This window comes from Euprymna scolopes, chromosome 40 (assembly GCF_053919585.1).
Source record: "Euprymna scolopes isolate OS-2025 chromosome 40, ASM5391958v1, whole genome shotgun sequence".
NCBI lineage: Eukaryota > Metazoa > Mollusca > Cephalopoda > Sepiida > Sepiolidae > Euprymna > Euprymna scolopes.
The window spans coordinates 48084562-48109529 of NC_136521.1; the positions used below are offsets into that span (position 1 = coordinate 48084562).

Consider the following 24968-nt stretch of genomic DNA (forward strand, 5'->3'; position numbering starts at 1 on the left):
TTTTTAACTTGATCTTTTTTAACATGTATATAGATGACATTGAGTAAGAGTTAATATTTCTAGTCATGAGTCTTGTTTTGGGTTTTTTTTAATAGTGATTTAAAGTAATATGTTGTTATACAGCAAAACGGACAGGCGTCAGTGTTAGCCGTGATCGTCTAGAGGTTAGGACCCCACGTTGTGGCCGTGGTAACCCAGGTTCGAATCCTGGTCACGGCATTGATGTTTTGTACAACTTGTGAATCCTTAATCACCTAATTAATAAATGTATTTGAAAACATTTATTTTTAACTTGATCTTTTTTAACATGTATATAGATGACATTGAGTAAGAGTTAATATTTCTAGTCATGAGTCTTGTTTTGGGTTTTTTTTAATAGTGATTTAAAGTAATATGTTGTTATACAGCAAAAAGGACAGGCGTCAGTGTTAGCCGTGATCGTCTAGAGGTTAGGACCCCACGTTGTGGCCGTGGTAACCCAGGTTCGAATCCTGGTCACGGCATTGATCTTTTGTACAACTTGTGAATCCTTAATCACCTAATTAATAAATGTATTTGAAACCATTTATTTTTAACTTGATCTTTTTTAACATGTATATAGATGACATTGAGTAAGAGTTAATATTTCTAGTCATGAGTCTTGTTTTGGGTTTTTTTTTATATTGATTTAAAGTAATATTTTGTTATACAGCAAACAGGAAAGGCGTCAGTGGTAGCCGTGATCGTCTAGAGGTTAGGACCCCACGTTGTGGCCGTGGTAACCCAGGTTCGAATCCTGGTCACGGCATTGATGTTTTGTACAACTTGTGAATCCTTAATCACCTAATTAATAAATGTATTTGAAAACATTGATTTTTAACTTGATCTTTTTTAACATGTATATAGATGACATTGAGTAAGAGTTAATATTTCTAGTCATGAGTCTTGTTTTGGGTTTTTTTTGTTTATATTGATTTAAAGTAATATTTTTTTATACAGCAAAAAGGACAGGCGTCAGTGTTAGCCGTGATCGTCTAGAGGTTCGGACCACACGTTGTGGCCGTGGTAACCCAGGTTCGAATCCTGGTCACGGCATTGATGTTTTGTACAATTTGTGATTCCTTAATCACCTAATTAATAAATGTATTTGAAAACATTTATTTTTAACTTGATCTTTTTTAACATGTATATAGATGACATTGAGTAAGAGTTAATATTTCTAGTCATGAGTCTTGTTTTGGGTTTTTTTTAATAGTGATTTAAAGTAATATGTTGTTATACAGCAAAACGGACAGGCGTCAGTGTTAGCCGTGATCGTCTAGAGGTTAGGACCCCACGTTGTGGTCGTGGTAACCCAGGTTCGAATCCTGGTCACGGCATTGATGTTTTGTACAACTTGTGAATCCTTAATCACCTAATTAATAAATGTATTTGAAAACATTTATAGTAACTTGATCTTTTTTAACATGTATATAGATGACATTGAGTAAGAGTTAATATTTCTAGTCATGAGTCTTGTTTTGGGTTTTTTTTTATATTGATTTAAAGTAATATTTTGTTATACAGCAAAACGGACAGACGTCAGTGTTAGCCGTGATCGTCTAGAGGTTAGGACCCCACGTTGTGGCCGTGGTAACCCAGGTTCGAATCCTGGTCACGGCATTGATGTTTTGTACAACTTGTGAATCCTTAATCACCTACTAATTAAATGTATTTGAAAACATTTATTTTTAACTTGATCTTTTTTAACATGTATATAGATGACATTGAGTAAGAGTTAATATTTCTAGTCATGAGTCTTGTTTTGGGTTTTTTTTTATATTGATTTAAAGTAATATTTTGTTATACAGCAGAAAGGACAGGCGTCAGTGGTAGCCGTGATCGTCTAGAGGTTAGGACCCCACGTTGTGGCCGTGGTAACTCAGGTTCGAATCCTGGTCACGGCATTGATGTTTTGTACAACTTGTGAATCCTTAATCACCTAATTAATAAATGTATTTGAAAACATTTATTTTTAACTTGATCTTTTTTAACATGTATATAGATGACATTGAGTAAGAGTTAATATTTCTAGTCATGAGTCTTGTTTTGGGTTTTTTTTAATAGTGATTTAAAGTAATATGTTGTTATACAGCAAAACGGACAGGCGTCAGTGTTAGCCGTGATCGTCTAGAGGTTAGGACCCCACGTTGTGGCCGTGGTAACCCAGGTTCGAATCCTGGTCACGGCATTGATGTTTTGTACAACTTGTGAATCCTTAATCACCTAATTAATAAATGTATTTGAAAACATTTATTTTTAACTTGATCTTTTTTAACAGGTATATAGATGACATTGAGTAAGAGTTAATATTTCTAGTCATGAGTCTTGTTTGGTTTTTTTTTTTTATATTGATTTAAAGTAATATTTTGTTATACAGCAAAGAGGAAAGGCGTCAGTGGTAGCCGTGATCGTCTAGAGGTTAGGACCCCACGTTGTGGCCGTGGTAACCCAGGTTCGAATCCTGGTCACGGCATTGATCTTTTGTACAACTTGTGAATCCTTAATCACCTAATTAATAAATGTATTTGAAACCATTTATTTTTAACTTGATCTTTTTTAACATGTATATAGATGACATTGAGTAAGAGTTAATATTTCTAGTCATGAGTCTTGTTTTGGGTTTTTTTTTATATTGATTTAAAGTAATATTTTGTTATACAGCAAACAGGAAAGGCGTCAGTGGTAGCCGTGATCGTCTAGAGGTTAGGACCCCACGTTGTGGCCGTGGTAACCCAGTTTCGAATCCTGGTCACGGCATTGATGTTTTGTACAACTTGTGAATCCTTAATCACCTAATTAATAAATGTATTTGAAAACATTTATTTTTAACTTGATCTTTTTTAACATGTATATAGATGACATTGAGTAAGAGTTAATATTTCTAGTCATGAGTCTTGTTTTGGGTTTTTTTTAATAGTGATTTAAAGTAATATGTTGTTATACAGCAAAACGGACAGGCGTCAGTGTTAGCCGTGATCGTCTAGAGGTTAGGACCCCACGTTGTGGCCGTGGTAACCCAGGTTCGAATCCTGGTCACGGCATTGATCTTTTGTACAACTTGTGAATCCTTAATCACCTAATTAATAAATGTATTTGAAACCATTTATTTTTAACTTGATCTTTTTTAACATGTATATAGATGACATTGAGTAAGAGTTAATATTTCTAGTCATGAGTCTTGTTTTGGGTTTTTTTTTATATTGATTTAAAGTAATATTTTGTTATACAGCAAACAGGAAAGGCGTCAGTGGTAGCCGTGATCGTCTAGAGGTTAGGACCCCACGTTGTGGCCGTGGTAACCCAGGTTCGAATCCTGGTCACGGCATTGATGTTTTGTACAACTTGTGAATCCTTAATCACCTAATTAATAAATGTATTTGAAAACATTGATTTTTAACTTGATCTTTTTTAACATGTATATAGATGACATTGAGTAAGAGTTAATATTTCTAGTCATGAGTCTTGTTTTGGGTTTTTTTTGTTTATATTGATTTAAAGTAATATTTTGTTATACAGCAAAAAGGACAGGCGTCAGTGTTAGCCGTGATCGTCTAGAGGTTCGGACCACACGTTGTGGCCGTGGTAACCCAGGTTCGAATCCTGGTCACGGCATTGATGTTTTGTACAATTTGTGATTCCTTAATCACCTAATTAATAAATGTATTTGAAAACATTTATTTTTAACTTGATCTTTTTTAACATGTATATAGATGACATTGAGTAAGAGTTAATATTTCTAGTCATGAGTCTTGTTTTGGGTTTTTTTTAATAGTGATTTAAAGTAATATGTTGTTATACAGCAAAACGGACAGGCGTCAGTGTTAGCCGTGATCGTCTAGAGGTTAGGACCCCACGTTGTGGTCGTGGTAACCCAGGTTCGAATCCTGGTCACGGCATTGATGTTTTGTACAACTTGTGAATCCTTAATCACCTAATTAATAAATGTATTTGAAAACATTTATTTTTAACTTGATCTTTTTTAACATGTATATAGATGACATTGAGTAAGAGTTAATATTTCTAGTCATGAGTCTTGTTTTGGGTTTTTTTTTATATTGATTTAAAGTAATATTTTGTTATACAGCAGAAAGGACAGGCGTCAGTGGTAGCCGTGATCGTCTAGAGGTTAGGACCCCACGTTGTGGCCGTGGTAACTCAGGTTCGAATCCTGGTCACGGCATTGATGTTTTGTACAACTTGTGAATCCTTAATCACCTAATTAATAAATGTATTTGAAAACATTTATTTTTAACTTGATCTTTTTTAACATGTATATAGATGACATTGAGTAAGAGTTAATATTTCTAGTCATGAGTCTTGTTTTGGGTTTTTTTTTAATAGTGATTTAAAGTAATATGTTGTTATACAGCAAAACGGACAGGCGTCAGTGTTAGCCGTGATCGTCTAGAGGTTAGGACCCCACGTTGTGGCCGTGGTAACCCAGGTTCGAATCCTGGTCACGGCATTGATGTTTTGTACAACTTGTGAATCCTTAATCACCTAATTAATAAATGTATTTGAAAACATTTATTTTTAACTTGATCTTTTTTAACATGTATATAGATGACATTGAGTAAGAGTTAATATTTCTAGTCATGAGTCTTGTTTGGGTTTTTTTTTTATATTGATTTAAAGTAATATTTTGTTATACAGCAAAGAGGAAAGGCGTCAGTGGTAGCCGTGATCGTCTAGAGGTTAGGACCCCACGTTGTGGCCGTGGTAACCCAGGTTCGAATCCTGGTCACGGCATTGATCTTTTGTACAACTTGTGAATCCTTAATCACCTAATTAATAAATGTATTTGAAACCATTTATTTTTAACTTGATCTTTTTTAACATGTATATAGATGACATTGAGTAAGAGTTAATATTTCTAGTCATGAGTCTTGTTTTGGGTTTTTTTTTTATATTGATTTAAAGTAATATTTTGTTATACAGCAAACAGGAAAGGCGTCAGTGGTAGCCGTGATCGTCTAGAGGTTAGGACCCCACGTTGTGGCCGTGGTAACCCAGGTTCGAATCCTGGTCACGGCATTGATGTTTTGTACAACTTGTGAATCCTTAATCACCTAATTAATAAATGTATTTGAAAACATTTATTTTTAACTTGATCTTTTTTAACATGTATATAGATGACATTGAGTAAGAGTTAATATTTCTAGTCATGAGTCTTGTTTTGGGTTTTTTTTAATAGTGATTTAAAGTAATATGTTGTTATACAGCAAAACGGACAGGCGTCAGTGTTAGCCGTGATCGTCTAGAGGTTAGGACCCCACGTTGTGGCCGTGGTAACCCAGGTTCGAATCCTGGTCACGGCATTGATCTTTTGTACAACTTGTGAATCCTTAATCACCTAATTAATAAATGTATTTGAAACCATTTATTTTTAACTTGATCTTTTTTAACATGTATATAGATGACATTGAGTAAGAGTTAATATTTCTAGTCATGAGTCTTGTTTTGGGTTTTTTTTTATATTGATTTAAAGTAATATTTTGTTATACAGCAAACAGGAAAGGCGTCAGTGGTAGCCGTGATCGTCTAGAGGTTAGGACCCCACGTTGTGGCCGTGGTAACCCAGGTTCGAATCCTGGTCACGGCATTGATGTTTTGTACAACTTGTGAATCCTTAATCACCTAATTAATAAATGTATTTGAAAACATTTATTTTTAACTTGATCTTTTTTAACATGTATATAGATGACATTGAGTAAGAGTTAATATTTCTAGTCATGAGTCTTGTTTTGGGTTTTTTTTTATATTGATTTAAAGTAATATTTTGTTATACAGCAAAACGGACAGACGTCAGTGTTAGCCGTGATCGTCTAGAGGTTAGGACCCCACGTTGTGGCCGTGGTAACCCAGGTTCGAATCCTGGTCACGGCATTGATGTTTTGTACAATTTGTGAATCCTTAATCACCTACTAATTAAATGTATTTGAAAACATTTATTTTTAACTTGATCTTTTTTAACATGTATATAGATGACATTGAGTAAGAGTTAATATTTCTAGTCATAAGTCTTGTTTTGGGTTTTTTTTTATATTGATTTAAAGTAATATTTTGTTATACAGCAGAAAGGACAGGCGTCAGTGGTAGCCGTGATCGTCTAGAGGTTTGGACCGCACGTTGTGGCCGTGGTAACTCAGGTTCGAATCCTGGTCACGGCATTGATGTTTTGTACAACTTGTGAATCATTAATCACCTAATTAATAAATGTATTTGAAAACATTTATTTTTAACTTGATCTTTTTTAACATGTTTATAGATGACATTGAGTAAGAGTTAATATTTCTAGTCATGAGTATTGTTTGGGTTTTTTTTTTATATTGATTTAAAGTAATATTTTGTTATACAGCAAAAAGGAAAGGCGTCAGTGGTAGCCGTGATCGTCTAGAGGGTAGGACTCCTCGTTGTGGCCGTGGTAACCCAGGTTCGAATCCTGGTCACGGCATTGATGTTTTGTACAACTTGTGAATCCTTAATCACCTAATTAATAAATGTATTTGAAAACATTTATTTTTAACTTGATCTTTTTTAACATGTATATAGATGACATTGAGTAACAGTTTACATTTCTAGTCATGAGTCTTGTTTTGGGTTTTTTTTTTATATTGATTTAAAGAAATATTTTGTTATACAGCAAAACGGACAGGCGTCAGTGTTAGCCGAGATCGTCTAGAGGTTAGGACCCCACGTTGTGGCCGTCGTAACCCAGGTTCGAATCCTGGTCACGGCATTGATGTTTTGTACAACTTGTGAATCCTTAATCCCATAATTAATAAATGTATTTGAAAACATTTATTTTTAACTTGATCTTTTTTAACATGTATATAGATGACATTGAGTAAGAGTTAATATTTCTAGTCATGAGTCTTGTTTTTATTATGTTTTATATTGATTTAAATAATATTTTGTTATACAGCAAAAAGGACAGGCGTCAGTGTTAGCCGTGATCGTCTAGAGGTTAGGACACCACGTTGTGGCCGTGATAACCCAGGTTCGAATCCTGGTCACGGCATTGATGTTTTGTACAACTTGTGAATCCTTAATCACCTAATAAATACATGTATTTGAAAACATTGATTTTTAACTTGATCTTTTTTAACATGTATATAGATGACATTGAGTAAGAGTTAATATTTCTAGTCATGAGTCTTGTTTTGGGTTTTTTTTATATTGATTTAAAGTAATATTTTGTTATACAGCAAAAAGGACAGGCGTCAGTGTTAGCCGTGATCGTCTAGACGTAAGGACCCCACGTTGTGGCCGTGGTAACCCAGGTTCGAATCCTGGTCACGGCATTGAGGTTTTGTACAACTTGTGAATCATAATCACCTAATTAATAAATGTATTTGAAAACATTTATTTTTAACTTGATCTTTTTGAACATGTATATAGATGACATTGAGTAAGAGTTAATATTTCTAGTCATGAGTCTTGTATTGGGTTTTTTTTAATAGTGATTTAAAGTAATATTTTGTTATACAGCAAAACGGACAGGCGTCAGTGTTAGCCGCGATCGTCTAGAGGTTAGGACCCCACGTTGTGGCCGTGGTAACCCAGGTTCGAATCCTGGTCACGGCATTGACGTTTTGTACAACTTGTGAATTCTTAATCACCTAATTAATAAATGTATTTGAAAACATTTATTTTTAACTTGATCTTTTTTAACATGTATATAGATGACATTGAGTAAGACTTAATATTTCTAGTCATGAGTCTTGTTTTGGGTTTTTTTTGTTTATATTGATTTAAAGTAATATTTTGTTATACAGCAAAAAGGACAGGCGTCAGTGTTAGCCGTGATCGTCTAGAGGTTAGGACCCCACGTTGTGGCCGTGGTAACCCAGGTTCGAATCCTGGTCACGGCATTGATGTTTTGTACAACTTGTGAATCCTTAATCACCTAATTAATAAATGTATTTGAAACCATTTAATTTTAACTTGATCTTTTTTAACATGTATATAGATGACATTGAGTAAGACTTAATATTTCTAGTCATGAGTCTTGTTTTGGGTTTTTTTTATATTGATTTGAAGTAATATTTTGTTATACAGCAAAAAGGAAAGGCGTCAGTGGTAGCCGTGATCGTCTAGAGGTTAGGACCCCACGTTGTGGCCGTGGTAACCCAGGTTCGAATCCTGGTCACGGCATTGATGTTTTGTACAACTTGTGAATCCTTAATCACCTAATTAATAAATGTATTTGAAACCATTTATTTTAAACTTGATCTTTTTTAACATGTATATAGATGACATTGAGTAAGAGTTAATATTTCTAGTCATGAGTCTTGTTTTGGGTTTTTTTTAATAGTGATTTAAAGTAATATGTTGTTATACAGCAAAACGGACAGGCGTCAGTGTTAGCCGTGATCGTCTAGAGGTTAGGACCCCACGTTGTGGCCGTGGTAACCCAGGTTCGAATCCTGGTCACGGCATTGATGTTTTGTACAACTTGTGAATCCTTAATCACCTAATTAATAAATGTATTTGAAAACATTTATTTTTAACTTGATCTTTTTTAACATGTATATAGATGACATTGAGTAAGACTTAATATTTCTAGTCATGAGTCTTGTTTTGGGGTTTGTTTTTTTATATTGATTTAAAGTAATATTTTGTTATACAGCAAAAAGGACAGCCGTCAGTGTTAGCCGTGATCGTCTAGAGGTTAGGACCCCACGTTGTGGCCGTGGTAACCCAGGTTCGAATCCTGGTCACGGCATTGATGTTTTGTACAACTTGTGAATCCTTAATCACCTAATTAATAAATGTATTTGAAAACATTTATTTTTAACTTGATCTTTTTTAACATGTATATAGATGACATTGAGTAAGAGTTAATATTTCTAGTCATGAGTCTTGTTTCGGGTTTTTTTTTTATAGTGATTTAAAGTAATATTTTTTTATACAGCAAAAAGGACAGGCGTCAGTGTTAGCCGTGATCGTCTAGAGGTTAGGAATCCACGTTGTGGCCGTGGTAACCCAGGTTCGAATCCTGGTCACGGCATTGATGTTTTGTACAACTTGTGCATCCTTAATCACCTAATTAATAAATGTATTTGAAAACATTTATTTTTAACTTGATCTTTTTTAACATGTATATAGATGACATTGAGTAAGAGTTAATATTTCTAGTCATGAGTCTTGTTGTGGGTTTTTTTTTATATTGATTTAAAGTAATATTTTGTTATACAGCAAACAGGAAAGGCGTCAGTGGTAGCCGTAATCGTCTAGAGGTTAGGACCCCACGTTGTGGCCGTGGTAACCCAGGTTCGAATCCTGGTCACGGCATTGATGTTTTGTACAACTTGTGAATCCTTAATCACCTAATTAATAAATGTATTTGAAAACATTTATTTTTAACTTGATCTTTTTTAACATGTATATAGGTGACATTGAGTAAGAGTTAATATTTCTAGTCATGAGTCTTGTTTTGGGTTTTTTTTTATATTGATTTAAAGAAATATTTTGTTATACAGCAAAAAGGACAGGCGTCAGTGTTAGCCGTGATCGTCTAGAGGTTAGGACACCACGTTGTGGCCGTGATAACCCAGGTTCGAATCCTGGTCACGGCATTGATGTTTTGTACAACTTGTGAATCCTTAATCACCTAATTAATAAATGTATTTGAAAACATTTATTTTTAACTTGATCTTTTTTAACATGTATATAGATGACATTGAGTAAGACTTAATATTTCTAGTCATGAGTCTTGTTTTGGGTTTTTTTTATATTGATTTAAAGAAATATTTTGTTATACAGCAAAAAGGACAGGCGTCAGTGTTAGCCGTGATCGTCTAGACGTTAGGACCCCACGTTGTGGCCGTGGTAACCCAGGTTCGAATCCTGTTCACGGCATTGATGTTTTGTACAACTTGTGAATACTTAATCAGCTTTTTAATAAATGTATTTGAAAACATTTATTTTTAACTTGATCTTTTTGAACATGTATATAGATCACATTGAGTAAGAGTTAATATTTCTAGTCATGAGTCTTGTTTTGGGTTTTTTTTAATAGTGATTTAAAGTAATATTTTGTTATACAGCAAAACGGACAGGCGTCAGTGTTAGCCGTGATCGTCTAGAGGTTAGGACCCCACGTTGTGGCCGTGGTAACCCAGGTTCGAATCCTGGCCATTGCATTGACGTTTTGTACAACTTGTGAATCCTTAATCACCTAATTAGTAAATGTATTTGAAAACATTTATTTTTAACTTGATCTTTTTTAACATGTATATAGATGACATTGAGTAAGAGTTAATATTTCTAGTCATGAGTATTGTTTGGGTTTTTTTTTATATTGATTTAAAGTAATATTTTGTTATACAGCAAAAAGGACAGGCGTCAGTGTTAGCCGTGATCGTCTAGAGGTTAGGACCCCACGTTGTGGCCGTGGTAACCCAGGTTCGAATCCTGGCCACGGCATTGACGTTTTGTACAACTTGTGAATCCTTAATCACCTAATTAATAAATGTATTTGAAAACATTTATTTTTAACTTGATCTTTTTTAACATGTATATAGATGACATTGAGTAAGACTTAATATTTCTAGTCATGAGTCTTGTTTTGGGGTTTGTTTTTTTTATATTGATTTAAAGTAATATTTTGTTATACAGCAAAAAGGACAGGCGTCAGTGTTAGCCGTGATCGTCTAGAGGTTAGGACCCCACGTTGTGGCCGTGGTAACCCAGGTTCGAATCCTGGTCACGGCATTGATGTTTTGTACAACTTGTGAATCCTTAATCACCTAATTAATAAATGTATTTGAAAACATTTATTTTTAACTTGATCTTTTTTAACATGTATATAGATGACATTGAGTAAGAGTTAATATTTCTAGTCATGAGTCTTGTTTTGGGTTTTTTTTTTATATTGATTTAAAGTAATATTTTGTTATACAGCAAAAAGGAAAGGCGTCAGTGGTAGCCGTGATCGTCTAGAGGTTAAGACCCCACGTTGTGGCCGTGGTAACCCAGGTTCGAATCCTGGTCACGGCATTGATCTTTTGTACAACTTGTGAATCCTTAATCACCTAATTAATAAATGTATTTGCAAACATTTATTTTTAACTTGATCTTTTTTAACATGTATATAGATGACATTGAGTAAGAGTTAATATTTCTAGTCATGAGTCTTGTTGTGGGTTTTTTTTTATATTGATTTAAAGTAATATTTTGTTATACAGCAGAAAGGACAGGCGTCAGTGGTAGCCGTAATCGTCTAGAGGTTAGGACCCCACGTTGTGGCCGTGGTAACCCAGGTTCGAATCCTGGTCACGGCATTGATGTTTTGTACAACTTGTGAATCCTTAATCACCTAATTAATAAATGTATTTGAAAACATTTATTTTTAACTTGATCTTTTTTAACATGTATATAGATGACATTGAGTAAGAGTTAATATTTCTAGTCATGAGTCTTGTTTTGGGGTTGTTTTTTATAGTGATTTAAAGTAATATTTTGTTATACAGCAAAAAGGGCAGCCGTTAGTGTTAGCCGTGATCGTGTAGAGGTTAGGACCCCACGTTGTGGCCGTGGTAACCCAGGTTCGAATCCTGGTCACGGCATTGATGTTTTGTACAACTTGTGAATCCTTAATCACCTAATTAATAAATGTATTTGAAAACATTGATTTTTAACTTGATCTTTTTTAACATGTATATAGGTGACATTGAGTAAGAGTTAATATTTCTAGTCATGAGTCTTGTTTTGGGTTTTTTTTTATATTGATTCAAAGAAATATTTTGTTATACAGCAAAAAGGACAGGCGTCAGTGTTAGCCGTGATCGTCTAGAGGTTAGGACACCACGTTGTGGCCGTGATAACCCAGGTTCGAATCCTGGTCACGGCATTGATGTTTTGTACAACTTGTGAATCCTTAATCACCTAATTAATAAATGTATTTGAAAACATTTATTTTTAACTTGATCTTTTTTAACATGTATATAGATGACATTGAGTAAGAGTTAATATTTCTAGTCATGAGTCTTGTTTTGGGTTTTTTTTTATATTGATTTAAAGTAATATTTTGTTATACAGCAAAAAGGAAAGGCGTCAGTGGTAGCCGTGATCGTCTAGAGATTAGGACCCCACGTTGTGGCCGTGGTGACCCAGGTTCGAATCCTGGTCACGGCATTGATGTTTTGTACAACTTGTGAATCCTTAATCACCTAATTAATAAATGTATTTGAAACCATTTATTTTAAACTTGATCTTTTTTAACATGTATATAGATGACATTGAGTAAGAGTTAATATTTCTAGTCATGAGTCTTGTTGTGGGTTTTTTTTAATAGTGATTTAAAGTAATATGTTGTTATACAGCAAAACGGACAGGCGTCAGTGTTAACCGTGATCGTGTCGCGGTTAGGACCCCACGTTGTGGCCGTGGTAACCCAGGTTCGAATCCTGGTCACGGCATTGATGTTTTGTACAACTTGTGAATCCTTAATCACCTAATTAATAAATGTATTTGAAAACATTTATTTTTAACTTGATCTTTTTTAACATGTATATAGATTACATTGAGTAACAGTTTACATTTCTAGTCATGAGTTTTGTTTTGGGTTTTTTTTTATATGGATTTAAAGAAATATTTTGTTATACAGCAAAAGGGACAGGCGTCAGTGTTAGCCGTGATCGTCTAGAGATTAGGACCCCACGTTGTGGCCGTGGTAACCCAGGTTCGAATCCTGGTCACGGCATTGATGTTTTGTACAACTTGTGAATCCTTAATCACCTTTTTAATAAATGGTTTTGAAAACATTTATTTTTAACTTGATCTTTTTTAACATGTATATAGATGACATTTAGTAAGACTTAATATTTCTAGTCATGAGTCTTGTTTTGGTTTTTTTTTATATTGATTTAAAGTAATATTTTGTTATACAGCAAAAAGGACAGGCGTCAGTGTTAGCCGTGATCGTCTAGAGGTTAGGACCCCACGTTGTGGCCGTGGTAACCCAGGTTCGAATCCTGGTCACGGCATTGATGTTTTGTACAACTTGTGAATCCTTAATCACCTAATTAATAAATGTATTTGAAAACATTTATTTTTAACTTGAACTTTTTTAACATGTATATAGATGACATTGAGTAAGAGTTAATATTTCTAGTCATGAGTCTTGTTTTCGTTTTTTTTTTATATTGATTTAAACTAATATTTTGTTATACAGCAAAAAGGAAAGGCGTCAGTGGTAGCCGTGATCGTCTAGAGGTTAGGACCTCACGTTGTGGCCGTGGTAACCCAGGTTCGAATCCTGGTCACGGCATTGATGTTTTGTACAACTTGTGAATCCTTAATCACCTAATTAATAAATGTATTTGAAAACATTTTTTTTTAACTTGATCTTTTTTAACATGTATATAGATGACATTGAGTAAGAGTTAATATTTTTGGTCATGAGTCTTGTTTTGGGTTTTTTTTAATAGTGATTTAAAGTAATATGTTGTTATACAGCAAAACGGACAGGCGTCAGTGTTAGCCGTGATCGTCTAGAGGTTAGGACCCCACGTTGTGGCCGTGGTAACCCAGGTTCGAATCCTGGTCACGGCATTGACGTTTTGTACAACTTGTGAATCCTTAATCACCTAATTAATAAATGTATTTGAAAACATTTATTTTTAACTTGATCTTTTTTAACATGTATATAGATGACATTGAGTAAGAGTTAATATTTCTAGTCATGAGTCTTGTTTTGGGTTTTTTTTATATTGATTTAAAGTAATATTTTGTTATACAGCAAACAGGAAAGGCGTCAGTGGTAGCCGTGATCGTCTAGAGGTTAGGACCCCACGTTGTGGCCGTGGTAACCCAGGTTCGAATCCTGGTCACGGCATTGATGTTTTGTACAACTTGTGAATCCTTAATCACCTAATTAATAAATGTATTTGAAACCATTTATTTTTAACTTGATCTTTTTTAACATGTATATAGATGACATTGAGTAAGAGTTAATATTTCTAGTCATGAGTCTTGTTTTGGTTTTTTTTTGTTTATATTGATTTAAAGAAATATTTTGTTATACAGCTAAAAGGACAGGCGTCAGTGTTAGCCGTGATCGTCTAGAGGTTGGGACCCCACGTTGTGGCCGTGGTAACCCAGGTTCGAATCCTGGTCACGGTATTGATGTTTTGTACTACTTGTGCATCCTTAACCACCTAATTAATAAATGTATTTGAAAACATTTATTTTTAACTTGATCTTTTTTAACATGTATATAGATTACATTGAGTAACAGTTTACATTTCTAGTCATGAGTCTTGTTTTGGGTGTTTTTTTATATTGATTTAAAGAAATATTTTGTTATACAGCACAAAGGAAAGGCGTCAGTGTTAGCCGTGATCGTCTAGAGGTTAGGACCCCACGTTGTGGCCGTGGTAACCCAGGTTCGAATCCTGGTCACGGCATTGAGGTTTTGTACAACTTGTGAATCCTTAATCACCTAATTAATAAATGTATTTGAAAACATTTATTTTTAACTTGATCTTTTTTAACATGTATATAGATGACATTGAGTAAGACTTAATATTTCTAGTCATGAGTATTGTTTTGGGTTTTTTTTTATATTGATTTAAAGTAATATTTTGTTATACAGCAAAAAGGACAGACGTCAGTGTTAGCCGTGATCGTCTAGAGGTTAGGACCCCACGTTGTTGCCGTGGTAACCCAGGTTCGAATCCTGGTCACGGCATTGATGTTTTGTACAACTTGTGAATCCTTAATCACTTACTAATTAAATGTATTTGAAAACATTTATTTTTAACTTGATCTTTTTTAACATGTATATAGATGACACTGAGTAAGAGTTAATATTTCTAGTCATGAGTCTTGTTTTGGGTTTTTTTTTATATTGATTTAAAGTAATATTTTGTTATACAGCAGAAAGGACAGGCGTCAGTGTTAGCCGTGATCGTCTAGAGGTTAGGACCCCACGTTGTGGCCGTGGTAACTCAGGTTCGAATCCTGGTCACGGCATTGATGTTTTGTACAACTTGTGAATCCTTAATCACCTAATTAATAAATGTATTTGAAAACATTTATTTTTAACTTGATCTTTTTTAACATGTATATAGATGACATTGAGTAAGAGTTAATATTTCTAGTCATGAGTCTTGTTTTGGGTTTTTTTTAATAGTGATTTAAAGTAATATGTTGTTATACAGCAAAACGGACAGGCGTCAGTGTTAGCCGTGATCGTCTAGAGGTTAGGACCCCACGTTGTGGCCGTGGTAACCCAGGTTCGAATCCTGGTCACGGCATTGATGTTTTGTACAACTTGTGAATCCTTAATCACCTAATTAATAAATGTATTTGAAAACATTTATTTTTAACTTGATCTTTTTTAACATGTATATAGATGACATTTAGTAAGAGTTAATATTTCTAGTCATGAGTCTTGTTTGGGGTTTTTTTTTATATTGATTTAAAGTAATATTTTGTTATACAGCAAACAGGAAAGGCGTCAGTGGTAGCCGTGATCGTCTAGAGGTTAGGACCCCACGTTGTGGCCGTGGTAACCCAGGTTCGAATCCTGGTCACGGCATTGATGTTTTGTACAACTTGTGACTCCTTAATCACCTAATTAATAAATGTATTTGAAAACATTTATTTTTAACTTGATCTTTTTTAACATGTATATAGATGACATTGAGTAAGAGTTAATATTTCTAGTCATGAGTCTTGTTTTGGTTTTTTTTTAATAGTGATTTAAAGTAATATGTTGTTATACAGCAAAACGGACAGGCGTCAGTGTTAGCCGTGATCGTCTAGAGGTTAGGACCCCACGTTGTGGCCGTGGTAACCCAGGTTCGAATCCTGGTCACGGCATTGATGTTTTGTACAACTTGTGAATCCTTAATCACCTAATTAATAAATGTATTTGAAACCATTTATTTTTAACTTGATCTTTTTTAACATGTATATAGATGACATTGAGTAAGAGTTAATATTTCTAGTCATGAGTCTTGTTTTGGGTTTTTTTTTATATTGATTTAAAGTAATATTTTGTTATACAGAAAACAGGAAAGGCGTCAGTGGTAGCCGTGATCGTCTAGAGGTTAGGACCCCACGTTGTGGCCGTGGTAACCCAGGTTCGAATCCTGGTCACGGCATTGATGTTTTGTACAACTTGTGAATCCTTAATCACCTAATTAATAAATGTATTTGAAAACATTTATTTTTAACTTGATCTTTTTTAACATGTATATAGATGACATTGAGTAAGAGTTAATATTTCTAGTCATGAGTCTTGTTTTGGGTTTTTTTGTTTATATTGATTTAAAGTAATATTTTGTTATACAGCAAAAAGGACAGGCGTCAGTGTTAGCCGTGATCGTCTAGAGGTTAGGACCCCACGTTGTGGCCGTGGTAACCCAGGTTCGAATCCTGGTCACGGCATTGATGTTTTGTACAATTTGTGATTCCTTAATCACCTAATTAATAAATGTATTTGAAAACATTTATTTTTAACTTGATCTTTTTTAACATGTATATAGATGACATTGAGTAAGAGTTAATATTTCTAGTCATGAGTCTTGTTTTGGGTTTTTTTTAATAGTGATTTAAAGTAATATTTTGTTATACAGCAAAACGGACAGGCGTCAGTGTTAGCCGTGATCGTCTAGAGGTTAGGACCCCACGTTGTGGTCGTGGTAACCCAGGTTCGAATCCTGGTCACGGCATTGATGTTTTGTACAACTTGTGAATCCTTAATCACCTAATTAATAAATGTATTTGAAAACATTTATTTTTAACTTGATCTTTTTTAACATGTATATAGATGACATTGAGTAAGAGTTAATATTTCTAGTCATGAGTCTTGTTTTGGGTTTTTTTTATATTGATTTAAAGTAATATTTTGTTATACAGCAAAAAGGAAAGGCGTCAGTGGTAGCCGTGATCGTCTAGAGGTTAGGACCCCACGTTGTGGCCGTGGTAACCCAGGTTCGAATCCTGGTCACGGCATTGATCTTTTGTACAACTTGTGAATCCTTAATCACCTAATTAATAAATGTATTTGAAACCATTTATTTTTAACTTGATCTTTTTTAACATGTATATCGATGACATTGAGTAAGAGTTAATATTTCTAGTCATGAGTCTTGTTTTGGGTTTTTTTTTATATTGATTTAAAGTAATATTTTGTTATACAGCAAACAGGAAAGGCGTCAGTGGTAGCCGTGATCGTCTAGAGGTTAGGACCCCACGTTGTGGCCGTGGTAACCCAGGTTCGAATCCTGGTCACGGCATTGATGTTTTGTACAACTTGTGAATCCTTAATCACCTAATTAATAAATGTATTTGAAAACATTTATTTTTAACTTGATCTTTTTTAACATGTATATATATGACATTGAGTAAGAGTTAATATTTCTAGTCATGAGTCTTGTTTTGGGTTTTTTTTAATAGTGATTTAAAGTAATATGTTGTTATACAGCAAAACGGACAGGCGTCAGTGTTAGCCGTGATCGTCTAGAGGTTAGGACCCCACGTTGTGGCCGTGGTAACCCAGGTTCGAATCCTGGTCACGGCATTGATGTTTTGTACAACTTGTGCATCCTTAACCACCTAATTAATAAATGTATTTGAAAACATTTATTTTTAACTTGATCTTTTTTAACATGTATATAGATTACATTGAGTAACAGTTTACATTTCTAGTCATGAGTCTTGTTTTGCGTGTTTTTTTTATATTGATTTAAAGAAATATTTTGTTATACAGCAAAAAGGAAAGGCGTCAGTGTTAGCCGTGATCGTCTAGAGGTTAGGACCCCACGTTGTGGCCGTGGTAACCCAGGTTCGAATCCTGGTCACGGCATTGACGTTTTGTACAACTTGTGAATCCTTAATCACCTAATTAATAAATGTATTTGAAAACATTTATTTTTAACTTGATCTTTTTTAACATGTATATAGATGACATTGAGTAAGACTTAATATTTCTAGTCATGAGTCTTGTTTTGGGTTTTTTTTATATTGATTTAAAGTAATATTTTGTTATACAGCAAAACGGACAGACGTCAGTTCTAGCCGTGATCGTCTAGAGGTTAGGACCCCACGTTGTGGCCGTGGTAACCCAGGTTCGAATCCTGGTCACGGCATTGATGTTTTGTACAACTTGTGAATCCTTAATCACCTACTAATTAAATGTATTTGAAAACATTTATTTTTAACTTGATCTTTTTTAACATGTATATAGATGACATTGAGTAAGAGTTAATATTTCTAGTCATGAGTCTTGTTTTGGGTTTTTTTTTATATTGATTTAAAGTAATATTTTGTTATACAGCAGAAAGGACAGGCGTCAGTGGTAGCCGTGATCGTCTAGAGGTTAGGACCCCACGTTGTGGCCGTGGTAACTCAGGTTCGAATCCTGGTCACGGCATTGATGTTTTGTACAACTTGTGAATCCTTAATCACCTAATTAATAAATGTATTTGAAAACATTTATTTTTAACTTGATCTTTTTTAACATGTATATAGATGACATTGAGTAAGAGTTAATATTTCTAGTCATGAGTCTTGTTTTGGGTTTTTTTTAATAGTGATTTAAAGTAATATGTTGTTATACAGCAAAACGGACAGGCGTCAGTGTTAGCCGTGATCGTCTAGAGGTTAGGACCCCACGTTGTGGCCGTGGTAACCCAGGTTCGAATCCTGGTCACGGCATTGATGTTTTGTACAACTTGTGAATCCTTAATCACCTAATTAATAAATGTATTTGAAAACATTTATTTTTAACTTGATCTTTTTTAACATGTATATAGATGACATTGAGTAAGAGTTAATATTTCTAGTCATGAGTCTTGTTTGGGTTTTTTTTTTATATTGATTTAAAGTAATATTTTGTTATACAGCAAAGAGGAAAGGCGTCAGTGGTAGCCGTGATCGTCTAGAGGTTAGGACCCCACGTTGTGGCCGTGGTAACCCAGGTTCGAATCCTGGTCACGGCATTGATCTTTTGTACAACTTGTGAATCCTTAATCACCTAATTAATAAATGTATTTGAAACCATTTATTTTTAACTTGATCTTTTTTAACATGTATATAGATGACATTGAGTAAGAGTTAATATTTCTAGTCATGAGTCTTGTTTTGGGTTTTTTTTTATATTGATTTAAAGTAATATTTTGTTATACAGCAAACAGGAAAGGCGTCAGTGGTAGCCGTGATCGTCTAGAGGTTAGGACCCCACGTTGTGGCCGTGGTAACCCAGGTTCGAATCCTGGTCACGGCATTGATGTTTTGTACAACTTGTGAATCCTTAATCACCTAATTAATAAATGTATTTGAAAACATTTATTTTTAACTTGATCTTTTTTAACATGTATATAGATGACATTGAGTAAGAGTTAATATTTCTAGTCATGAGTCTTGTTTTGGGTTTTTTTTAATAGTGATTTAAAGTAATATGTTGTTATACAGCAAAAAGGACAGGCGTCAGTGTTAGCCGTGATCGTCTAGAGGTTAGGACCCCACGTTGTGGCCGTGGTAACCCAGGTTCGAATCCTGGTCACGGCATTGATGTTTTGTACAACTTGTGAATCCTTAATCACCTAATTAATAAATGTATTTGAAAACATTGATTTTTAACTTGATCTTTTTTAACATGTATATAGATGACATTGAGTAAGAGTTAATATTTCTAGTCATGAGTCTTGTTTTGGGTTTTTTTTGTTTATATTGATTTAAAGTAATATTTTTTTATACAGCAAAAAGGACAGGCGTCAGTGTTAGCCGTGATCGTCTAGAGGTTCGGACCACACGTTGTGGCCGTGGTAACCCAGGTTCGAATCCTGGTCACGGCATTGATGTTTTGTACAATTTGTGATTCCTTAATCACCTAATTAATAAATGTATTTGAAAACATTTATTTTTAACTTGATCTTTTTTAACATGTATATAGATGACATTGAGTAAGAGTTAATATTTCTAGTCATGAGTCTTGTTTTGGGTTTTTTTTAATAGTGATTTAAAGTAATATGTTGTTATACAGCAAAACGGACAGGCGTCAGTGTTAGCCGTGATCGTCTAGAGGTTAGGACCCCACGTTGTGGTCGTGGTAACCCAGGTTCGAATCCTGGTCACGGCATTGATGTTTTGTACAACTTGTGAATCCTTAATCACCTAATTAATAAATGTATTTGAAAACATTTATTTTTAACTTGATCTTTTTTAACATGTATATAGATGACATTGAGTAAGAGTTAATATTTCTAGTCATGAGTCTTGTTTTGGGTTTTTTTTTATATTGATTTAAAGTAATATTTTGTTATACAGCAAAACGGACAGACGTCAGTGTTAGCCGTGATCGTCTAGAGGTTAGGACCCCACGTTGTGGCCGTGGTAACCCAGGTTCGAATCCTGGTCACGGCATTGATGTTTTGTACAACTTGTGAATCCTTAATCACCTACTAATTAAATGTATTTGAAAACATTTATTTTTAACTTGATCTTTTTTAACATGTATATAGATGACATTGAGTAAGAGTTAATATTTCTAGTCATGAGTCTTGTTTTGGGTTTTTTTTTATATTGATTTAAAGTAATATTTTGTTATACAGCAGAAAGGACAGGCGTCAGTGGTAGCCGTGATCGTCTAGAGGTTAGGACCCCACGTTGTGGCCGTGGTAACTCAGGTTCGAATCCTGGTCACGGCATTGATGTTTTGTACAACTTGTGAATCCTTAATCACCTAATTAATAAATGTATTTGAAAACATTTATTTTTAACTTGATCTTTTTTAACATGTATATAGATGACATTGAGTAAGAGTTAATATTTCTAGTCATGAGTCTTGTTTTGGGTTTTTTTTAATAGTGATTTAAAGTAATATGTTGTTATACAGCAAAACGGACAGGCGTCAGTGTTAGCCGTGATCGTCTAGAGGTTAGGACCCCACGTTGTGGCCGTGGTAACCCAGGTTCGAATCCTGGTCACGGCATTGATGTTTTGTACAACTTGTGAATCCTTAATCACCTAATTAATAAATGTATTTGAAAACATTTATTTTTAACTTGATCTTTTTTAACAGGTATATAGATGACATTGAGTAAGAGTTAATATTTCTAGTCATGAGTCTTGTTTGGTTTTTTTTTTTATATTGATTTAAAGTAATATTTTGTTATACAGCAAAGAGGAAAGGCGTCAGTGGTAGCCGTGATCGTCTAGAGGTTAGGACCCCACGTTGTGGCCGTGGTAACCCAGGTTCGAATCCTGGTCACGGCATTGATCTTTTGTACAACTTGTGAATCCTTAATCACCTAATTAATAAATGTATTTGAAACCATTTATTTTTAACTTGATCTTTTTTAACATGTATATAGATGACATTGAGTAAGACTTAATATTTCTAGTCATGAGTCTTGTTTTGGGTTTTTTTTTATATTGATTTAAAGTAATATTTTGTTATACAGCAAACAGGAAAGGCGTCAGTGGTAGCCGTGATCGTCTAGAGGTTAGGACCCCACGTTGTGGCCGTGGTAACCCAGTTTCGAATCCTGGTCACGGCATTGATGTTTTGTACAACTTGTGAATCCTTAATCACCTAATTAATAAATGTATTTGAAAACATTTATTTTTAACTTGATCTTTTTTAACATGTATATAGATGACATTGAGTAAGAGTTAATATTTCTAGTCATGAGTCTTGTTTTGGGTTTTTTTTAATAGTGATTTAAAGTAATATGTTGTTATACAGCAAAACGGACAGGCGTCAGTGTTAGCCGTGATCGTCTAGAGGTTAGGACCCCACGTTGTGGCCGTGGTAACCCAGGTTCGAATCCTGGTCACGGCATTGATCTTTTGTACAACTTGTGAATCCTTAATCACCTAATTAATAAATGTATTTGAAACCATTTATTTTTAACTTGATCTTTTTTAACATGTATATAGATGACATTGAGTAAGAGTTAATATTTCTAGTCATGAGTCTTGTTTTGGGTTTTTTTTTATATTGATTTAAAGTAATATTTTGTTATACAGCAAACAGGAAAGGCGTCAGTGGTAGCCGTGATCGTCTAGAGGTTAGGACCCCACGTTGTGGCCGTGGTAACCCAGGTTCGAATCCTGGTCACGGCATTGATGTTTTGTACAACTTGTGAATCCTTAATCACCTAATTAATAAATGTATTTGAAAACATTGATTTTTAACTTGATCTTTTTTAACATGTATATAGATGACATTGAGTAAGAGTTAATATTTCTAGTCATGAGTCTTGTTTTGGGTTTTTTTTGTTTATATTGATTTAAAGTAATATTTTGTTATACAATAAAAAGGACAGGCGTCAGTGTTAGCCGTGATCGTCTAGAGGTTCGGACCACACGTTGTGGCCGTGGTAACCCAGGTTCGAATCCTGGTCACGGCATTGATGTTTTGTACAATTTGTGATTCCTTAATCACCTAATTAATAAATGTATTTGAAAACATTTATTTTTAACTTGATCTTTTTTAACATGTATATAGATGACATTGAGTAAGAGTTAATATTTCTAGTCATGAGTCTTGTTTTGGGTTTTTTTTAATAGTGATTTAAAGTAATATGTTGTTATACAGCAAAACGGACAGGCGTCAGTGTTAGCCGTGATCGTCTAGAGGTTAGGACCCCACGTTGTGGTCGTGGTAACCCAGGTTCGAATCCTGGTCACGGCATTGATGTTTTGTACAACTTGTGAATCCTTAATCACCTAATTAATAAATGTATTTGAAAACATTTATTTTTAACTTGATCTTTTTTAACATGTATATAGATGACATTGAGTAAGAGTTAATATTTCTAGTCATGAGTCTTGTTTTGGGTTTTTTTTTATATTGATTTAAAGTAATATTTTGTTATACAGCAGAAAGGACAGGCGTCAGTGTTAGCCGTGATCGTCTAGAGGTTAGGACCCCACGTTGTGGCCGTGGTAACTCAGGTTCGAATCCTGGTCACGGCATTGATGTTTTGTACAACTTGTGAATCCTTAATCACCTAATTAATAAATGTATTTGAAAACATTTATTTTTAACTTGATCTTTTTTAACATGTATATAGATGACATTGAGTAAGAGTTAATATTTCTAGTCATGAGTCTTGTTTTGGGTTTTTTTTTAATAGTGATTTAAAGTAATATGTTGTTATACAGCAAAACGGACAGGCGTCAGTGTTAGCCGTGATCGTCTAGAGGTTAGGACCCCACGTTGTGGCCGTGGTAACCCAGGTTCGAATCCTGGTCACGGCATTGATGTTTTGTACAACTTGTGAATCCTTAATCACCTAATTAATAAATGTATTTGAAAACATTTATTTTTAACTTGATCTTTTTTAACATGTATATAGATGACATTGAGTAAGAGTTAATATTTCTAGTCATGAGTCTTGTTTGGGTTTTTTTTTTATATTGATTTAAAGTAATATTTTGTTATACAGCAAAGAGGAAAGGCGTCAGTGGTAGCCGTGATCGTCTAGAGGTTAGGACCCCACGTTGTGGCCGTGGTAACCCAGGTTCGAATCCTGGTCACGGCATTGATCTTTTGTACAACTTGTGAATCCTTAATCACCTAATTAATAAATGTATTTGAAACCATTTATTTTTAACTTGATCTTTTTTAACATGTATATAGATGACATTGAGTAAGAGTTAATATTTCTAGTCATGAGTCTTGTTTTGGGTTTTTTTTTATATTGATTTAAAGTAATATTTTGTTATACAGCAAACAGGAAAGGCGTCAGTGGTAGCCGTGATCGTCTAGAGGTTAGGACCCCACGTTGTGGCCGTGGTAACCCAGGTTCGAATCCTGGTCACGGCATTGATGTTTTGTACAACTTGTGAATCCTTAATCACCTAATTAATAAATGTATTTGAAAACATTTATTTTTAACTTGATCTTTTTTAACATGTATATAGATGACATTGAGTAAGAGTTAATATTTCTAGTCATGAGTCTTGTTTTGGGTTTTTTTTAATAGTGATTTAAAGTAATATGTTGTTATACAGCAAAACGGACAGGCGTCAGTGTTAGCCGTGATCGTCTAGAGGTTAGGACCCCACGTTGTGGCCGTGGTAACCCAGGTTCGAATCCTGGTCACGGCATTGATCTTTTGTACAACTTGTGAATCCTTAATCACCTAATTAATAAATGTATTTGAAACCATTTATTTTTAACTTGATCTTTTTTAACATGTATATAGATGACATTGAGTAAGAGTTAATATTTCTAGTCATGAGTCTTGTTTTGGGTTTTTTTTTATATTGATTTAAAGTAATATTTTGTTATACAGCAAACAGGAAAGGCGTCAGTGGTAGCCGTGATCGTCTAGAGGTTAGGACCCCACGTTGTGGCCGTGGTAACCCAGGTTCGAATCCTGGTCACGGCATTGATGTTTTGTACAACTTGTGAATCCTTAATCACCTAATTAATAAATGTATTTGAAAACATTTATTTTTAACTTGATCTTTTTTAACATGTATATAGATGACATTGAGTAAGAGTTAATATTTCTAGTCATGAGTCTTGTTTTGGGTTTTTTTTTATATTGATTTAAAGTAATATTTTGTTATACAGCAAAACGGACAGACGTCAGTGTTAGCCGTGATCGTCTAGAGGTTAGGACCCCACGTTGTGGCCGTGGTAACCCAGGTTCGAATCCTGGTCACGGCATTGATGTTTTGTACAATTTGTGAATCCTTAATCACCTACTAATTAAATGTATTTGAAAACATTTATTTTTAACTTGATCTTTTTTAACATGTATATAGATGACATTGAGTAAGAGTTAATATTTCTAGTCATAAGTCTTGTTTTGGGTTTTTTTTTATATTGATTTAAAGTAATATTTTGTTATACAGCAGAAAGGACAGGCGTCAGTGGTAGCCGTGATCGTCTAGAGGTTTGGACCCCACGTTGTGGCCGTGGTAACTCAGGTTCGAATCCTGGTCACGGCATTGATGTTTTGTACAAC

The 24968-nt window shown here is 34.3% G+C and overlaps 59 non-coding genes across 59 annotated transcripts; all 59 read left to right on the forward strand.

The window, feature by feature from the left end:
• The first annotated feature begins 147 nt into the window (after positions 1-147).
• Positions 148-219, forward strand: Trnah-gug (transfer RNA histidin (anticodon GUG)). The gene has a single exon. It is a non-coding gene; the product is annotated as a tRNA-His (tRNA).
• A 212-nt stretch (positions 220-431) lies between these two features.
• On the forward strand, positions 432-503 carry Trnah-gug (transfer RNA histidin (anticodon GUG)). The gene has a single exon. It is a non-coding gene; the product is annotated as a tRNA-His (tRNA).
• Positions 504-715: 212 nt separating this feature from the next.
• Positions 716-787, forward strand: Trnah-gug (transfer RNA histidin (anticodon GUG)). The gene has a single exon. It is a non-coding gene; the product is annotated as a tRNA-His (tRNA).
• Positions 788-1286: 499 nt separating this feature from the next.
• Trnah-gug (transfer RNA histidin (anticodon GUG)) lies at positions 1287-1358 on the forward strand. The gene has a single exon. It is a non-coding gene; the product is annotated as a tRNA-His (tRNA).
• A 211-nt stretch (positions 1359-1569) lies between these two features.
• Trnah-gug (transfer RNA histidin (anticodon GUG)) lies at positions 1570-1641 on the forward strand. The gene has a single exon. It is a non-coding gene; the product is annotated as a tRNA-His (tRNA).
• A 496-nt stretch (positions 1642-2137) lies between these two features.
• Positions 2138-2209, forward strand: Trnah-gug (transfer RNA histidin (anticodon GUG)). Its single transcript has one exon. It is a non-coding gene; the product is annotated as a tRNA-His (tRNA).
• A 213-nt stretch (positions 2210-2422) lies between these two features.
• Trnah-gug (transfer RNA histidin (anticodon GUG)) lies at positions 2423-2494 on the forward strand. Its single transcript has one exon. It is a non-coding gene; the product is annotated as a tRNA-His (tRNA).
• A 496-nt stretch (positions 2495-2990) lies between these two features.
• On the forward strand, positions 2991-3062 carry Trnah-gug (transfer RNA histidin (anticodon GUG)). The gene has a single exon. It is a non-coding gene; the product is annotated as a tRNA-His (tRNA).
• A 212-nt stretch (positions 3063-3274) lies between these two features.
• On the forward strand, positions 3275-3346 carry Trnah-gug (transfer RNA histidin (anticodon GUG)). Its single transcript has one exon. It is a non-coding gene; the product is annotated as a tRNA-His (tRNA).
• Positions 3347-3845: 499 nt separating this feature from the next.
• On the forward strand, positions 3846-3917 carry Trnah-gug (transfer RNA histidin (anticodon GUG)). Its single transcript has one exon. It is a non-coding gene; the product is annotated as a tRNA-His (tRNA).
• Positions 3918-4414: 497 nt separating this feature from the next.
• Trnah-gug (transfer RNA histidin (anticodon GUG)) lies at positions 4415-4486 on the forward strand. The gene has a single exon. It is a non-coding gene; the product is annotated as a tRNA-His (tRNA).
• A 212-nt stretch (positions 4487-4698) lies between these two features.
• On the forward strand, positions 4699-4770 carry Trnah-gug (transfer RNA histidin (anticodon GUG)). Its single transcript has one exon. It is a non-coding gene; the product is annotated as a tRNA-His (tRNA).
• Positions 4771-4983: 213 nt separating this feature from the next.
• On the forward strand, positions 4984-5055 carry Trnah-gug (transfer RNA histidin (anticodon GUG)). The gene has a single exon. It is a non-coding gene; the product is annotated as a tRNA-His (tRNA).
• Positions 5056-5267: 212 nt separating this feature from the next.
• On the forward strand, positions 5268-5339 carry Trnah-gug (transfer RNA histidin (anticodon GUG)). Its single transcript has one exon. It is a non-coding gene; the product is annotated as a tRNA-His (tRNA).
• A 212-nt stretch (positions 5340-5551) lies between these two features.
• Trnah-gug (transfer RNA histidin (anticodon GUG)) lies at positions 5552-5623 on the forward strand. Its single transcript has one exon. It is a non-coding gene; the product is annotated as a tRNA-His (tRNA).
• A 212-nt stretch (positions 5624-5835) lies between these two features.
• Trnah-gug (transfer RNA histidin (anticodon GUG)) lies at positions 5836-5907 on the forward strand. Its single transcript has one exon. It is a non-coding gene; the product is annotated as a tRNA-His (tRNA).
• Positions 5908-6970: 1063 nt separating this feature from the next.
• On the forward strand, positions 6971-7042 carry Trnah-gug (transfer RNA histidin (anticodon GUG)). Its single transcript has one exon. It is a non-coding gene; the product is annotated as a tRNA-His (tRNA).
• A 781-nt stretch (positions 7043-7823) lies between these two features.
• On the forward strand, positions 7824-7895 carry Trnah-gug (transfer RNA histidin (anticodon GUG)). The gene has a single exon. It is a non-coding gene; the product is annotated as a tRNA-His (tRNA).
• Positions 7896-8106: 211 nt separating this feature from the next.
• Trnah-gug (transfer RNA histidin (anticodon GUG)) lies at positions 8107-8178 on the forward strand. The gene has a single exon. It is a non-coding gene; the product is annotated as a tRNA-His (tRNA).
• A 212-nt stretch (positions 8179-8390) lies between these two features.
• Trnah-gug (transfer RNA histidin (anticodon GUG)) lies at positions 8391-8462 on the forward strand. The gene has a single exon. It is a non-coding gene; the product is annotated as a tRNA-His (tRNA).
• A 215-nt stretch (positions 8463-8677) lies between these two features.
• Positions 8678-8749, forward strand: Trnah-gug (transfer RNA histidin (anticodon GUG)). The gene has a single exon. It is a non-coding gene; the product is annotated as a tRNA-His (tRNA).
• A 781-nt stretch (positions 8750-9530) lies between these two features.
• On the forward strand, positions 9531-9602 carry Trnah-gug (transfer RNA histidin (anticodon GUG)). The gene has a single exon. It is a non-coding gene; the product is annotated as a tRNA-His (tRNA).
• Positions 9603-10668: 1066 nt separating this feature from the next.
• Positions 10669-10740, forward strand: Trnah-gug (transfer RNA histidin (anticodon GUG)). Its single transcript has one exon. It is a non-coding gene; the product is annotated as a tRNA-His (tRNA).
• A 213-nt stretch (positions 10741-10953) lies between these two features.
• Trnah-gug (transfer RNA histidin (anticodon GUG)) lies at positions 10954-11025 on the forward strand. The gene has a single exon. It is a non-coding gene; the product is annotated as a tRNA-His (tRNA).
• Positions 11026-11806: 781 nt separating this feature from the next.
• On the forward strand, positions 11807-11878 carry Trnah-gug (transfer RNA histidin (anticodon GUG)). Its single transcript has one exon. It is a non-coding gene; the product is annotated as a tRNA-His (tRNA).
• Positions 11879-12941: 1063 nt separating this feature from the next.
• Positions 12942-13013, forward strand: Trnah-gug (transfer RNA histidin (anticodon GUG)). The gene has a single exon. It is a non-coding gene; the product is annotated as a tRNA-His (tRNA).
• A 212-nt stretch (positions 13014-13225) lies between these two features.
• On the forward strand, positions 13226-13297 carry Trnah-gug (transfer RNA histidin (anticodon GUG)). The gene has a single exon. It is a non-coding gene; the product is annotated as a tRNA-His (tRNA).
• A 212-nt stretch (positions 13298-13509) lies between these two features.
• Positions 13510-13581, forward strand: Trnah-gug (transfer RNA histidin (anticodon GUG)). Its single transcript has one exon. It is a non-coding gene; the product is annotated as a tRNA-His (tRNA).
• A 211-nt stretch (positions 13582-13792) lies between these two features.
• On the forward strand, positions 13793-13864 carry Trnah-gug (transfer RNA histidin (anticodon GUG)). The gene has a single exon. It is a non-coding gene; the product is annotated as a tRNA-His (tRNA).
• A 499-nt stretch (positions 13865-14363) lies between these two features.
• Trnah-gug (transfer RNA histidin (anticodon GUG)) lies at positions 14364-14435 on the forward strand. The gene has a single exon. It is a non-coding gene; the product is annotated as a tRNA-His (tRNA).
• A 212-nt stretch (positions 14436-14647) lies between these two features.
• On the forward strand, positions 14648-14719 carry Trnan-guu (transfer RNA asparagine (anticodon GUU)). The gene has a single exon. It is a non-coding gene; the product is annotated as a tRNA-Asn (tRNA).
• A 496-nt stretch (positions 14720-15215) lies between these two features.
• Positions 15216-15287, forward strand: Trnah-gug (transfer RNA histidin (anticodon GUG)). Its single transcript has one exon. It is a non-coding gene; the product is annotated as a tRNA-His (tRNA).
• Positions 15288-15499: 212 nt separating this feature from the next.
• Positions 15500-15571, forward strand: Trnah-gug (transfer RNA histidin (anticodon GUG)). Its single transcript has one exon. It is a non-coding gene; the product is annotated as a tRNA-His (tRNA).
• Positions 15572-15783: 212 nt separating this feature from the next.
• Trnah-gug (transfer RNA histidin (anticodon GUG)) lies at positions 15784-15855 on the forward strand. Its single transcript has one exon. It is a non-coding gene; the product is annotated as a tRNA-His (tRNA).
• A 212-nt stretch (positions 15856-16067) lies between these two features.
• Positions 16068-16139, forward strand: Trnah-gug (transfer RNA histidin (anticodon GUG)). The gene has a single exon. It is a non-coding gene; the product is annotated as a tRNA-His (tRNA).
• A 214-nt stretch (positions 16140-16353) lies between these two features.
• Positions 16354-16425, forward strand: Trnah-gug (transfer RNA histidin (anticodon GUG)). The gene has a single exon. It is a non-coding gene; the product is annotated as a tRNA-His (tRNA).
• Positions 16426-16637: 212 nt separating this feature from the next.
• On the forward strand, positions 16638-16709 carry Trnah-gug (transfer RNA histidin (anticodon GUG)). The gene has a single exon. It is a non-coding gene; the product is annotated as a tRNA-His (tRNA).
• A 211-nt stretch (positions 16710-16920) lies between these two features.
• On the forward strand, positions 16921-16992 carry Trnah-gug (transfer RNA histidin (anticodon GUG)). Its single transcript has one exon. It is a non-coding gene; the product is annotated as a tRNA-His (tRNA).
• A 212-nt stretch (positions 16993-17204) lies between these two features.
• Trnah-gug (transfer RNA histidin (anticodon GUG)) lies at positions 17205-17276 on the forward strand. Its single transcript has one exon. It is a non-coding gene; the product is annotated as a tRNA-His (tRNA).
• A 212-nt stretch (positions 17277-17488) lies between these two features.
• On the forward strand, positions 17489-17560 carry Trnah-gug (transfer RNA histidin (anticodon GUG)). Its single transcript has one exon. It is a non-coding gene; the product is annotated as a tRNA-His (tRNA).
• A 213-nt stretch (positions 17561-17773) lies between these two features.
• On the forward strand, positions 17774-17845 carry Trnah-gug (transfer RNA histidin (anticodon GUG)). The gene has a single exon. It is a non-coding gene; the product is annotated as a tRNA-His (tRNA).
• A 211-nt stretch (positions 17846-18056) lies between these two features.
• On the forward strand, positions 18057-18128 carry Trnah-gug (transfer RNA histidin (anticodon GUG)). The gene has a single exon. It is a non-coding gene; the product is annotated as a tRNA-His (tRNA).
• A 496-nt stretch (positions 18129-18624) lies between these two features.
• On the forward strand, positions 18625-18696 carry Trnah-gug (transfer RNA histidin (anticodon GUG)). Its single transcript has one exon. It is a non-coding gene; the product is annotated as a tRNA-His (tRNA).
• A 212-nt stretch (positions 18697-18908) lies between these two features.
• Positions 18909-18980, forward strand: Trnah-gug (transfer RNA histidin (anticodon GUG)). Its single transcript has one exon. It is a non-coding gene; the product is annotated as a tRNA-His (tRNA).
• A 212-nt stretch (positions 18981-19192) lies between these two features.
• On the forward strand, positions 19193-19264 carry Trnah-gug (transfer RNA histidin (anticodon GUG)). Its single transcript has one exon. It is a non-coding gene; the product is annotated as a tRNA-His (tRNA).
• A 212-nt stretch (positions 19265-19476) lies between these two features.
• Positions 19477-19548, forward strand: Trnah-gug (transfer RNA histidin (anticodon GUG)). Its single transcript has one exon. It is a non-coding gene; the product is annotated as a tRNA-His (tRNA).
• A 499-nt stretch (positions 19549-20047) lies between these two features.
• On the forward strand, positions 20048-20119 carry Trnah-gug (transfer RNA histidin (anticodon GUG)). Its single transcript has one exon. It is a non-coding gene; the product is annotated as a tRNA-His (tRNA).
• A 212-nt stretch (positions 20120-20331) lies between these two features.
• Trnah-gug (transfer RNA histidin (anticodon GUG)) lies at positions 20332-20403 on the forward strand. Its single transcript has one exon. It is a non-coding gene; the product is annotated as a tRNA-His (tRNA).
• A 496-nt stretch (positions 20404-20899) lies between these two features.
• Positions 20900-20971, forward strand: Trnah-gug (transfer RNA histidin (anticodon GUG)). The gene has a single exon. It is a non-coding gene; the product is annotated as a tRNA-His (tRNA).
• A 212-nt stretch (positions 20972-21183) lies between these two features.
• On the forward strand, positions 21184-21255 carry Trnah-gug (transfer RNA histidin (anticodon GUG)). The gene has a single exon. It is a non-coding gene; the product is annotated as a tRNA-His (tRNA).
• Positions 21256-21751: 496 nt separating this feature from the next.
• Positions 21752-21823, forward strand: Trnah-gug (transfer RNA histidin (anticodon GUG)). Its single transcript has one exon. It is a non-coding gene; the product is annotated as a tRNA-His (tRNA).
• Positions 21824-22035: 212 nt separating this feature from the next.
• Trnah-gug (transfer RNA histidin (anticodon GUG)) lies at positions 22036-22107 on the forward strand. Its single transcript has one exon. It is a non-coding gene; the product is annotated as a tRNA-His (tRNA).
• A 499-nt stretch (positions 22108-22606) lies between these two features.
• Trnah-gug (transfer RNA histidin (anticodon GUG)) lies at positions 22607-22678 on the forward strand. The gene has a single exon. It is a non-coding gene; the product is annotated as a tRNA-His (tRNA).
• Positions 22679-23175: 497 nt separating this feature from the next.
• Positions 23176-23247, forward strand: Trnah-gug (transfer RNA histidin (anticodon GUG)). Its single transcript has one exon. It is a non-coding gene; the product is annotated as a tRNA-His (tRNA).
• Positions 23248-23459: 212 nt separating this feature from the next.
• On the forward strand, positions 23460-23531 carry Trnah-gug (transfer RNA histidin (anticodon GUG)). The gene has a single exon. It is a non-coding gene; the product is annotated as a tRNA-His (tRNA).
• A 212-nt stretch (positions 23532-23743) lies between these two features.
• Positions 23744-23815, forward strand: Trnah-gug (transfer RNA histidin (anticodon GUG)). Its single transcript has one exon. It is a non-coding gene; the product is annotated as a tRNA-His (tRNA).
• Positions 23816-24027: 212 nt separating this feature from the next.
• On the forward strand, positions 24028-24099 carry Trnah-gug (transfer RNA histidin (anticodon GUG)). Its single transcript has one exon. It is a non-coding gene; the product is annotated as a tRNA-His (tRNA).
• A 212-nt stretch (positions 24100-24311) lies between these two features.
• Trnah-gug (transfer RNA histidin (anticodon GUG)) lies at positions 24312-24383 on the forward strand. Its single transcript has one exon. It is a non-coding gene; the product is annotated as a tRNA-His (tRNA).
• A 212-nt stretch (positions 24384-24595) lies between these two features.
• Trnah-gug (transfer RNA histidin (anticodon GUG)) lies at positions 24596-24667 on the forward strand. Its single transcript has one exon. It is a non-coding gene; the product is annotated as a tRNA-His (tRNA).
• Positions 24668-24968: the final 301 nt, after the last annotated feature.